We start from the raw sequence: 13,795 nt of genomic DNA, 5'->3' as shown, positions 1-13,795 counted from the left end.
TCAATCCCCAAAAGCCCTTGTTCCACTTCCCCAAAAAACCTCTAAAAATAAAATACTCCTTGCAGAGAGAAACTAATTTCTACCTGCCTCAGTTTCCCAAAATTTTAATCTTACAGTAGGGTTATAATTTGAAATGGACACCCTTATGTCCATTTAATAGAGGAGGAAAGAGAGGATTAGAGAATGTGGGTGGCCTGACCATGGTCACCCAGTTAGTAAATGTCAGAGCTGGAGTCCCAATCTAAGCTACCTCTGACTCCATGTTCCTCCCTTTCCCTCTAGGATGATTCTTCAGCACCAGGACTGGATATAGACTAGTGATGGCAAACCTATGGCACATGTACCAAAGATGGCACATAAAGTGATCTCTGTGGACATGTGTGTCACCCTCCCACCCTCCCCAGAGTTTGTTACCAGAAAGGCAGAAGGACTCAGGCAGAGCTGCTCCCATCCCCCCCCCCACACCTTGCCTGATGATATTGCTTCACATCACCAGTCCCTCTGCCCAGCAGCCCAGTGGGAGTTCTTTTTCCCTCCCCTGTCTGGAGTAAAGGGGACAACTCACAGGCAGCAGAGCTGGAGGGGAGCAGAACACACAGGCCACTCCCCTCCCCTCTCTATACTTGCTGAGGACATTCCTCACTTCACCCATCCCTCGGCCCAGCAGCCCAATGAGGACACTTTCTCCCTCCCCAGTGTGGGAGGTAAGGATTGGGGCATGACATGTGGTCTGGGGAGGCAGAGGGTAGGGCACAGCATACAGTCTCTAAAAGGTTCACCATCACTGGCATAGATTTTTTTTAATTTAAAATTTTTAATTAATTTAGAATACTTTTCCATGGTTACATGATTCATGTTCTTTCCCTTCTCTCCTCCCTCCCCCATCCATAGCTGATGCTCAATTCCTCTGCGTTTTACATGTATCATCAATCAAGAATTATTTCTCTATTATTGATAATTGCACCAGGGTAATTGTTTAGAGTCTGCATCCCCCATAATATCCCCATCGACCCATGGGATCAAGCACTGGTATAGATTTTGCTACTCATTACCTGGCTCTGCAGAGACCCTCTCTGGGACATTCCCCTGGTCCTTTGGCTGATTCACTTGTCTGAGTAGTCAGGCTCTATCTCTACTTCCCTATAACCCCCTTCCCTACCTCCCCAGCAGAGCTATGTCTCACCTGTGATGAGGACCCCCTTCCAGGGGCTGCCCCCACTGTGGCTCTCCATTGGTCTGTGCCACCACTAGGTGTGACCGCCTCTGCCCCTCTCAGGAATCTCTACCTTTCCCTCCTGAGCTGTGTCCCCGTACAGAGCTCCTGTGCAGACTCTGCTTCAGTGTCTCTGCTGAAGTCCAGACTTAGGGCTGTCCCTTCTTGGGAACTGGGAGCTTGGAGCTGTCTCTGCTCTGTCTCCCTCTCCTTCTCTACAGAACTGAAGTTCCCTCTGCTGGATCACATGGGCCTAAGAAAGCAGGAACTGAGTCCTTTACTCTCCTCTCCCCTCCCTTCACAGTTGCTGTGGTTTCCTGCTTCACCAGGGAGCCCATCCCCTCTTCAGATACCTCCCTCATTCCTTGAGATTGTTTTTTTTAACCCTTGCCTACTGTCTTAAAATCAATAAGTATTGATTTCAAGGCAGAAGAGCAGTAAGAGCTGAGCAATGGAGGTTAAATGACTTGCCCAGGGTCACACATCTAGAAAATATCTGAGGCCAGGTTTGAACCCAAGACCTCCTATCTCTAAGCCTGTCTCTCTATCCACTGAGACAACTAGCTGCCCTGAGCAGATCTTGTGACCTCTCTGGGATAAAGTCTCCTTTTCCACAAAGTGGGGAAGAAAACAGGGAACTAGAAACCTCAAAGGGCTGAGGGAAACATGTCTAAAATTCTCCTGGTTCTACTCATTTCACCCTGCTTCAATTCATGGAGGTCTTTCCAGGACATACAGAAATCCTCTATTTCGTCATCCCTTACAGCACAATAGTATTCCATCACCATCAAATACCACAATTTATTCAGCCATCCCCAATCGATGGACACCCCCTCATTTTCCAAATTTTTGCCACCACAAAGAGCGCAGCTATGATTCTTGTACAAGTCTTTTTTATTTTATCTTTGGGTACAAAGTTTAGCAATGGTATTGCTGAATCAAAGGGCATGCATCCTTTTAGAGCCCTTTGGGCATATTTCCAAATTGCCTTCCAGCACAGTTGGATCAATTCACAATTCCAACAATTCCAATCCACAATTCCAATTAGTGTCCCAGTTTTGCCACATGTTCTCCAACATTTATTATTGCCTTTACTGTCATATTGGCCAATCTGCTAGGTATGAGGTGGTACCTCAGAGTTGTTTTGATTTGCATTTCTCTAATCAGGAGGAATTTAGGACACTTTTTCATGTGCTTATTGATAGTTTTGATTTCTTTATCTGAAACCTATCTATTCACATCCCTTGACCATTTGTCAATTGGGAATGGCTTGATTTCTTGTACATTTGACTTAGTTCCTTATAAATATGAGAAATTAGACCTCTGACAGAGATTTTTGTTATAAATTTTTTCTCACTTTGTTGCTTCCCTTCTAATTTTGGTTGCATTGGTTTTGTTTGTACAAAAACTTTTTAATACAATTGAAATTATTCATTTTACATTTTGTAATGTTCTCTATCTCTTACTTTGTCTTAAATCCTTTCCTTTCCTATAGATCTGACAGGTATACTATTCTACGTTCACCTAATTTACTTATAATTTCCCTCTTTACATTTAAGTCATTTACCCATTTTAAATTCATCTTGGTACAAGGTGTGAGATATTCATCTAAAACTAATTTTTCTAATACTATTTTTCACTTTTTCTCAGCAGTTTTTGTCAAATAATGAGCTCTTGTTCCAAAAGCTGGGATCTTTGGGTTTATCAAACACTAGATTGCTGAGGTTATTTACCCCAAGTCTATTCCATTAATCTACCCTCCTATTTCTTAGCCAATACCATATTGTTTTGATATATATATGTATTTTTTAAACCCTTACCTTCTGTCTTGGAGTCAATACTGTGTATTGACTCCAAAGCAGAAGAGTGGTAAGGGCTAGGCAATGGGGGTCAAGTGACTTGTCCAGGGTCACACAGCTGGGAAGTGTCTGAGGCTAGATTTGAACCTAGGACCTCCCGTCTCTAGGCTTGGCTCTCAATCCACTGAGCCACCCAGCTGCCCCCATTTTGATATTTTTTTAAAATATCTTTCCATGGTTCCATGATTCATGTTTTCTCCCTCCCCTCTTCCCTCCCTACTCCCAGAGCTGACAAGCAATTTCACCAGGTTATACATGTATTAACAATCAAAACTTATTTTCATATTATTCATTTTTGTAATAGAGTCATCTTTTAAATTCAAAACCCCAAATCATATACCCATATAAACACATGACAAATCATATTTTTTCTTCTTCATTTCTTCTTCAACCATTATTTCTCTAGATGTGGATAGCGTTCTTTCTCATAAATCTGATGGGATAATATCTAAAAAAGTAAAATTAAGGCATGAGAAAAAGGAATGCATTGGTAGAAGGGGAAGGAAAAATAGAATGGGGTAAATTATTACACGTAAAAGAAGCATAAAAGACCTTTTTACAGAGTAGGGGGAAATGGAGCAGGTAGGGAGAGGAGCATGTGAACCTTACTCTCATTGGAATTGGCTCCCTTAGGGAAGAACATACAAAATCAGTTGGGTATAAACTCTCTCTTACCCTACAGGAAAGGAGGAAAGAAAGAAGATAAGAAAATGGAGGTCTGAAAGAAAAGAGGGCAAATGGGGAGAAGAAAAGGGGGAGTAAAACATAGCAATCATAATGGAGCAAAAAAATTAACAAGACTCTAAAGGCCTCATTTCGAACATACATAGAGAAATGAATCAAACATGTAAGAGTACAAGTCGTTCAGCTGCTAAGTAGTAAAAAGATATGGACAGCTCTCAAAATAATTAAAGCTCTCTATAGCCATGTAAAAAATACTCTAAACCTCTATTAATTAGAGAAAGGCAAATGAAAGCAACTCTGAGGTACCACACCACATCTGTCAAATTGGCTATTATGACAGAAAAAGGACATGACAAAACTTGGAGAGGATGTGGGAAAATTGAGACACTAATGCACTGGTGGGGGAGTTGTGAACTGATTCAGCCATTCTGGAGAACAGTTGGGACCTATGCCCAAAGCGCTATAATACAGTGCATACCCTTTGCTTTAACAATACCATGACTTGGTGATGGTATCCCAAAGAGACAAAAAAACAAAAAGGGGAAGGACAAGTATGTACAAAAATATATGAAGTATCCTTTTTGTGGAGGCAAAGAATTGGAAAGTGAGGAGGTTTCCATCAATAGGGGAATGGCTAAGTAAGTTATAGTATAGGATTGTAGTGGAACAGTGTCATTCTGTAAGAAATGATGAGCAGGTGCTCTTTGTGGTGGCAAAAAAAAATTGGAAAATGAGGGGATGCCCTCCAATTGGGGAATGGCTGAACAAACTGTGGTATCTGTTGGTGAAGGAATACTATTGTGCTCAAAGGAATAATAAACTGGAGGAGTTCCATGGAGACTGGAACAACTTCCAGGAAGTGATGCAGAGTGAGAGGAGCAGAGCCAGGAGAACATTGTACACAGAGACAGATACACTGTGGTGCAATTGAATGTAATGAACTTCTCCATTAGTGACAATGCAGCAATCCTGAACAACTTGGAGGGATCTATGAGAAAGAACACTATCCACATTCAGAGGGAAAACTGTGGGAGTAGAAACACCAAAGAAAACAACTGCTTGAATACATGGGTCGATGGGGATATGATTGGGGATGTAGACTCTAAATGATCATTCTAGTGCAGATATGAATAATATGGAAATAGGCTTTGAACAATGACATATGTAATACCCAGTGAAATTGCACAGTGGCAAAAGGAAGGGTGGGGTGAGGGGAGAGAGGGAGAGAATATGATTCTTGTAACCAAGATATAATGTTCAAAACTGATTAAATAAATTTTCTTAAAAAATAAAAAAAGAAAGAAATGATGAGTAGGAGGAGCTCAGAAAAACCTCGAAAGACTTACATGAACTGAACCAGAGTGAAATAAGGAGAACCAGAAAAACAGTGACAGTAATACTGTTAATACAGTTAATAGAGTTAATACAGTAATCACTGCAGTGACTAATACTGTACAATGAGCAACTGTGAATAACTTGGCTATTCTCAGCAATACAGTGATCTAAAGCAATCCCAAAGGACTCAATTAAAAATGCAATCTATTCCAGAGAAGAAATAACTAGGAAAGACCCTGAAACCAGAACAAAGCAAACTTTTTTCACTTTCTTAATTTTTTTAGTTTGTCTCCTTCCACAAAAGGATTACTATAGGTAAAATCTACATCAGATTGCTTGCCATCTCAGCAGTGAGGGTGGGAAGAGGGATGGAGAGAATTTGAGATGAAAAATTCTTTTTTAAATATAGGAAAGTGTTTTTACATGTAATTGAGGGAAAATAAAATAAAATTTAAGAAAATAAAAAAAGAAACTCAGCTTCCTCACCTAAATCCAGCAAGGATGCCCAAAAGCCTGGAGGAGTTTGGCAAACATATCTGAAGCCAAGGTTTCTGTAAAGATGGCAATCCAAAGGCAAAGTGAACTCTGGAAATCAGCAACCTCAAGCAGCTTGCTTTGTCAGAACAAAAGGGAAGAATAGACCCATAAGTTACTGCTCAGAGAAGTAGGATCCAAAACTTTATACTTTACTCGGTAGACAGTGGAAGCCATAGAAGATCTTTAAGCAGAATAGTGACAGGGTCAGAATGATGTGTTAAGATGAAGATTCCATCTGGGGTAAGAATAATGGATCAAAGAGCTGAGGAATCATGGTCAGGAAGGAAATCAGAAGTCAGAAAACTACTGTCAGAGCCTAGAGAAGAGATGAAAGTCTGAATAATGGAGTCTAGAGTAGGACATTGAGGACCACACCGGACAAGACCAACTCTGTCTGTGGGCCAGCACAGACGGGTTGTCCAAGAAGTCTAAGGCCACTGACATCTTACTGTATACCATTCCAGACTGTAGCAGAGGATGGAAACAGCTCTTGAATAGAGATTTTCAAGAGGGCAGATACTGGCTGAGGTCAGAACCTCACAGGAGATGACTGAGAGTCTGAATCAGAAGTCAGGGATGGGAAGCAGAGGTTGAGGTATTGTACCAGTCACTCCACTCAGATCAGCAGTAGCAGAGCATCCCTTCTAAAGAGTAGGTACCAAAGAAGGTACAAGGAGATATCAAATCACCTAAGCATGCCAGAGGGAACTAGACCCAGCACAAAAGCTGGGTTCTTTTTCTCCTCCCTTTCTGGAGAGACCATCACTGACATTGGACTTGGTGGACCTGGTCATGGCCTCATCGATTTCCTCCTCACTAGGAAGATGTCTCTGGAATCTCTCTCCCTTCCCCATCGTCCGTGTCCCTAAAAGAGGAAGAGAAACTAGAGCCAATCACAACCCATCCATTTCACTTCCTTCTCAAATTCTGCTCCTTGCCAATTCCCTTTTCCTTTTTATCTCTTGATTTTCTCTTAGAAACAGTGGTCTCACTTCCTCCATTGATTGAAGTCTAACCGTAGTCATTTTCTGACCTCTCCAACACAGAAGGACACGGAAGGCAAATGAATGAGTTAGGGAGCAACAACAAAAAGAGCTGACATTTGGGATGGGGAAAATCCCAAAAGAGAGGGCACAGTCTATCTCTGGGGGAGGAGGGGGAAAGACAGTGGAGAATACCTGAGAAGAACAGAAAATTGAAAGAGGAAAACAAGACTTAGAAGGAATGTAAAGAGGGAAGGTATTGTGGGGAGGACTCAAGGAAACAAAAGAAGGAAGGCACAAGAAATGATTCTGGGTTTGGGCAGGACAATGAAGTGAAGGAAGGGAGAAAAAGAAAAGGAAATTGGGATTACAGGATCATAGAGTTAGAGCTTTGAAAAAGTGAAAAGAAAAAATAGCTGTTATCACCCCTCCGTAGCTCTTGGGTTATTTGAATGCAAGGTGTCCGAGTACTTCTCTTCTATTTGACGCCATGACAGGTGACCTCAGGGAGGCCCATGACTTCTGTGTCCTTCCTTAGGGCCTCATAAAGGATGCTCAGAGAACTGGTTCCAGCCCAGACACACAGTATAGTCCTTGAAAAGCAATGTGGTCCAGGGAAGAGAAAAATGTCAGGAGAGCTGGGATCTGTTCCACGTGCTAATTTTTTAAACCTCACCTTCCATCTCAGAATCAATATGGTTTATTGGTTCCAAGACAGAATAGAGGCTAGGGCTAGGCCATGGCGGGTAGGTAAGTGGCTTGCCTAGAGTCACACAGTTAGGAAATGTCTGAGGCCAGATTTGAACCCAGAACCTCCCCTCTCTAGGCCTGGCTCTCCATCCACTGAGGTACCCAGCTGCCCCCCAGATTCTTTGCTATTTATGATAGGATGCAATCTCATCAATGTTATCTTCCAGACATGTGTCTTACCTGTTTCCATATGTCTCTATGTATTTCTTTGGTCAATGTAAACAAAGAGTAATCTGAAGCTTTGTGTTATGTTGGAAGTACATGGAAATGTTGATTGTGTGTGATCCTCCTGTGAACATCATGTGAGTGTGCACTTCTGTATATCAAAACCACTTTGCAGTTTCGTTGGCTCCTTGTGACTGTGCTACACGCCTATTATGTTCATGATGTATGTTCAGAGATGTTCGTGTTTAACCTGTGCATTTGCAAGGGACCAAAAATATTTTACTGGGAGGAGATCGAGAATGTTCTGTTTTATCATCCCAGCATCACTCCCAACTCCTCACTCTACCTTAACCCTTGCAGCCAATCAGTTGTTGTTATCTTGTTTCTCCCTTCACATCCAACATCCAGCCTCTTCTTTCCATTCAGGTTATTCCCACTCTAATTTGGACCTTCTTCATTTCTCACCTAGGTTATTATAAGTTTCCTAATTTGTCTCTCTTCCTTGTTTTCCCCCACTCCAAACCATTCTATAAATTACTGGCTAACTTTTCTTTTCCATTTTTTTTAACCCTTACCTTCCATCTTAGAATCAACACTGTCTTGGTTCCAAGGCAAAAGAGTAGTAAGGGCTAGGCAATGGGAGTTAAGTGACTTGTGTAAGGGGTAAATGTTCTCAATTTTGGTGGAGCAGGGATTTTTGAGCAGGTGGAAAAACTTAATCATGTGGTTCTACTTTGTCAGATAATAAATTTTTAAAAATAATTCTTGAAGTACTGGACATTAATTTAACTCTTACACTTGCCCAGGGTCACACAACTGGGAAGTGTCTAGGGCCAGATTTGAACCCAGGATCTCCCATCTCTGGGCCTGGCTCTCAAGCCACTGAGCTACTCAGCTGCCCCCTTGGTCATGTTTTCTTAAACATAGATCTCAACATATAATACCTTCTCCCACCCCACCCCACATTCAATCAACTCCAATAGCTTCCTGCTATCTCCAGAATAAAGTATAAAACTCTCGATCTAACTTTAAAAGTCATACACAATCTGGGGATCTTTCCAACCTCATTGGATAATATTCCCTTTCTCCACTCCTATACACAGGTAGGTGGAGCAGTGATGGACATGGAGGCAAGAAGAACAGAGTTTAAATCCTGCCTCAAACAATTATTAGCTGTGTAATCCTGGGCAAATCACTCTCTCAGCTCCAGTTCCCACCCCACCCCCCCCCAGTAAAATGAGGATAATAATGGTACCTACCTCTAATGGGGTATTATGAGATAAGAAAGCATTTAGAAAATGCTTTGCCAATCTTAAAGTGCTCTAGAATGCTAATTATGGCAATTACTCTGAAATCTAACCAAAAGTGGCCTTCTCTCCATTCTTCACAGATGACTCTCCCTCTCCTGCCTCCATGACTTTTCACTGGCCATCCCCCATGTCTGGGAGGTACCACTCTTACCTCTTTCTTATAGAATCCCTTTCTTGTCCTAAGATGCAGCTATTCTGCTGGTACCCTTGCAAGTGCTAGCATCCTTCCTCCTGAGCTACTCTGTATACATATGAAATTGTGGTTTTTATTCAGTCATTTCAGTCATATCTAACTCTCTGTGACTTCATTTGGGCTTTTTTTGGCAAAAATACTAGTTTGCCATTTCTTTCTCCAGCTCATTTGACAGATCAGTAAACTGAGACTAACAGGGTTAAATGACTTGCCCAGGGTCGCATAGCTAGGAAATATCTAAGGTTAAATGCAAACTTAAGAAGATGAACCTTCCTGAATCCAGGGTTGGTACTCTATCCACTGTTCCACTTAGCTTGCCAGAATAGATAGATAGATAGATAGATAGATAGATAGATAGATAGATAGATAGATAGATGAATGGATGGATGGATGGATGGATGGATAGATGGATGGAGATAGATGGATAAACAGACAGATGGATAGAAAGATGGATGGATGGATAGATAGATAGATAGATAGATAGATAGATAGATAGATAGATTTTAAATATGCATCATCTATGCATGCATTTATTAACTTTTCATTTAGGCATGGACTTGTTACCCCTTCCCCACTTTAGAATGTCTGCTTTTTGATAGCAGGAATTGTTTCATTCTCTGTTTTTGTATGCCCAAAGCCTAGCATAATGCCTGGCACACAGTGAATATTTTTTAACTTGTTGATTGATTGCTATTGTCTGGTGGTGTTTTCTGACTGACTGATTGACTAGCTAGAGATGGGAGGCAACAAATGAGAAGAGGAATGCAGCTATAGCAGCAGAGTGGCATGCTAGGGATCAAGCATGAATACAATGGGTGGCAATATTCTTTTTGCAAAGATGCCACTTGGCTTGTTCCATGATGGGCTAGCAGTGACCAGAGGATGACAAAGGTCTTTGTCAATGATGAAACAGCTAGAATCAAAATCCATGAATGAGTCAGAGCCAGGATCCTGGGGGATCTATTCCCAATGCTGGCATCCCTGGATGCGAAAGTCTTCTAGAGTCTCAACCTTGGCACCTGATTACGCATTCCAGTGGAAGTGTGAGTCGATTAGACTGAGTAACTGTGTTAGGCTCTTCTTCTTTCTAAGGGGCAGACAAACAATCTTTCCTAAGGATTCCTGGGTTCACATTGTTACTATTTCAGAGAGACTTCCCTGGGCTGAAGAGAGCAGGCTCACAGTGTCTGACTATTCTGTCTTGTTTCCTTGATAATGATACTATTTATTGGCTTATGAACTTTGTACTGAAGTTTTAAAAAACATATCCAGAAAGGGCAGAGTCAAGATGGCGGCAGAGAGGCCGCAAAAGTGCAGACCTCTGAAAACCCTTCCTTACCAATTACAAACTAAATGCTCCTAGGGGACTGAAAATCAAACCTAACAAGACAGAACCAAGAAACCCTCCTGCTGGACCCAATTTAAAAGGTACACCCCCAAAACTCCAGAATTTGAGAACACTCTGGTTTAAGGGGAAGGGAGAAGGAAGGTCCCAGGACCCCATCCCCACCTAGAGTGCTAAGCCTCCAGAAGCAGCTGGAATCTCTGGGAAGGCAAAGGTGCTGGTCTGGAGGGAGTAACTTGTGGGCAAAACTGTGCCAGGCTCAAAGCATCGAACACAGGTGGTGAGGAAGGACTTAGAGAAGGAACACAGAGCAGGCAGCCTAGTTGTAGCAGCAGAGACCCTCCATATTGCTCCCCCTTCCAGGAGGTTTTGGCCTCAGGGCACATACAACCCAACCCAGCTGGACTTAATCCCATCAAAAGTCTTTAGAAGGCAGGGAAATTCAAGCTCCAATACCCCTCCCCCACAGACTGCACTGAGAGACTTGCTGACAAAACTCCAAGAGGGAAGACTGACAGAAAAACCCAAAACCAAAAAAGAAAAAAAAATGAGAGGAGCAAGATCAGACTACTGAAGGGAGTAAAGAAGGGGTAAATATGAGCAAAGAACAGAAAAAAGAAATTACAATCAACAGCTTCTATACAGGCAATGAACAAAGAGCAAATGGAACAGAGGAGGAGGGAATACCAAGCAATAAAACAGAAAACCCAGTGAATTGGGCACAGGCTTTGGAAGAACTCAAAATACAATTCAAACCACAATTAAAAGAGGCTTAAGACAACTAGGAAAAGAACTTAAAAACTAAGATAAATATTTCATCTGGAAACAGGGGCATTTGAACTAAAATGAGAAAATAGTGTCTTGAAAGCCAAAATCAACCAACTTGAAAATGAGGCAAAGGAGATAAAAGATGAGGTCAAGAGGATGAAAGAGGACCTCCAAAGAAAATCAGACCAGAAGGAGAAGGATTACCAAAAAGCCAAGGATGAAATCTAGTCTTTAAGAACCAGAATACAACTAGAATCAAGTGATTTCACAAGGCAGCAGGACACTATAAATCAAAATCTAAAGAATGAAAAAATTGAGGAAAATATGAAACATCTCATTCACAAAACTGAAGATTTAGAAAATCTTTCCAGGAGAGACAACTTAAGAATCATTGGTCTACCAGAAGACCATGACAAAAAGAAAAGCCTGGACATCATACTACTGGAAATTATCCAAGAAAACTGCCCCAATATTCTAGAACAAGACAGAAAAGTGGAGATTGAAAGAATCCACAGATCACCTCCGGTACTTAATCCCCAACTGAAAACACCCAGGAATGTTATAGCCAAATTCAAGATCTATCAGACCAAGGAAAAAATATTACAAGCTGCTAAGAAGAAGTCATTCAGATACCATGGAACCACAGTGAGGATAACACAGGATCTAGCTGCATCTACACTGAAGAACCAAAAGGCATAGAATATGATATTCCAGAAAGCAAGGGAACTAGGTCTACAATCAAGAATCAACTACCCAGCAAAACTTACTATATTCTTACAGAGGAAAGTATGGTCATTTAACAAAATAGAAGAATTCCAAGCATTTGTAAAGAAAAGACCAGACCTCAACAGAAAATTTGAAGGCCAAAAAGTTTCAGAAAGTGGAGAAATCCATATTAGAAAATTAAGAAAAGCATGGAAAATAATAAAGAAAAAACTTCCTTTTAGTAGAATAATACAGACTGGCATTCTGGAGTTCTGGTTTTCCCAAAATCTTTTCTTTTTTTTTTACTTTAAGTAATTAGCTACTTGGATTAGAGATTCTTGGTAAGTAGAAATAGGTGATTGATTAGAAAGATGATTTTTGACAGAGCTGAGCTTTAATTCAGAAGAAAGAATCCTGAAGAGGATGATGGGAAAAGAAATTTCCCAGAGGCTCTTGGGAAGGACAGTTGGTTAATGGTTCACTTGAATTTTCCTTGTTGAGGAAAGGTGTCTAAGGAGCTGGCTCTAAGCGTTTGGGAAGAGATTAATGATATCTAGTTTGGAAAATCTCTAAAACTCCTGATCTAAACAGAAAAGTAGCTATGTAGTTCTCTGGAATTTCCACCAAGGGGCACCAAAGAGCAACTTGGAGGAAGACAATCTTGTGTAATAGCTATCAGATAAAATCTTTGGCTGGAGGGAGAGCAGATTCTGGATTTCTAAATTGTGAGATAGTTATTACATATTTTAGATAGATTAAGGAGTTCAGTATAGGCCTGGTTTCAGGCAGAAGACACTCCTTGCAGAGTTTTAGTTGGGGTTTTTTGGTTCAGTTAGAAATTTTAGATTAGGGAATATCTCCAGGAAATTTCTTCAACTACTGGTTCAACCAAATTCTCAACTTCCAAGTCCAGCCATACTCCAGCTGTCATCAACTGAATATCTTTAAACCTGATAACTATTGATACAATAACTAATCAATACCAGGGTTCATATTCCCCATAACAGGTGGTGAGCCAAAAGTACAAAAGAACCTAAAAATACAGACAAGAATTTAAAAAGACTCTACAGAGAGTTTTCCCCTCAGCTTTCACCACAAGGGGAACTGCAGAGCAATCTTTCTGCCATCAGACAAGAAGCTTGGTCAGTTAGACAAAGGGCCAGAATTTTAGGGACAAATTACAACTGAATATGTGGTTCAGCATCAGCAACATGAATATGAGGAATATAACCCAAATTTTTACCAGGAAGATACCAGGGTATGTAAAGGAAATTTACTGTGCCTTAGCCTACTAGGTATTTTACAATGGATCCCACTAGGTGGTTGTGGCATATTAGGAGGGTTTATGATTAGGATGTGTGTTTATTACATCCTAAATATAATTACAACACTAAAGACAAAACTACTAAGGGATAAAAAGGGGATATGAAAATAGATTACCTGGAAATTTGTAATGAGATATAGACAATACAGAAGGGCACTAAACTAGAACAGGAGACCATAGAATTAAATGATGATGTGGGAAGTTACTTTCCCTTATGCCAGGTTCCAGTACTCACCCAAGAAAATCAACTTATCAATGTCAAGCACCAGAAAAGGGTTTACCCAAACCGATATTGAAAGTTTTAGGAAGAATATCCCCTCATTTGAAGAGAAACCAGTAGCTGTGATTAAGAAATTTGAAAAGATCATCACACAAGTGTTCAGGCAGAATGGGAGATACTTCCCCAATAACATTAGGTATAACAGAAACAACTTCAGGGGAAACAGGCAATGTATTCAATGGATTTAGATACGGTGCATACCAAGACAGATGGAATGCTTTTCCAAAAGCATTTAGTTATGACTACCAAGATATTACCAAGGAAATAACCAGGTTGAAGAAATGCAGACATTTCAAGAATGGGGCCTCTCCAAAGGGTTGTTGGTGGCAACACCCTAAAGCAAG

Source organism: Monodelphis domestica, chromosome 4 (assembly GCF_027887165.1).
Source record: "Monodelphis domestica isolate mMonDom1 chromosome 4, mMonDom1.pri, whole genome shotgun sequence".
NCBI classification, from domain to species: Eukaryota; Metazoa; Chordata; class Mammalia; order Didelphimorphia; family Didelphidae; genus Monodelphis; species Monodelphis domestica.
Note: the sequence above shows the minus strand (reverse complement) of the source record.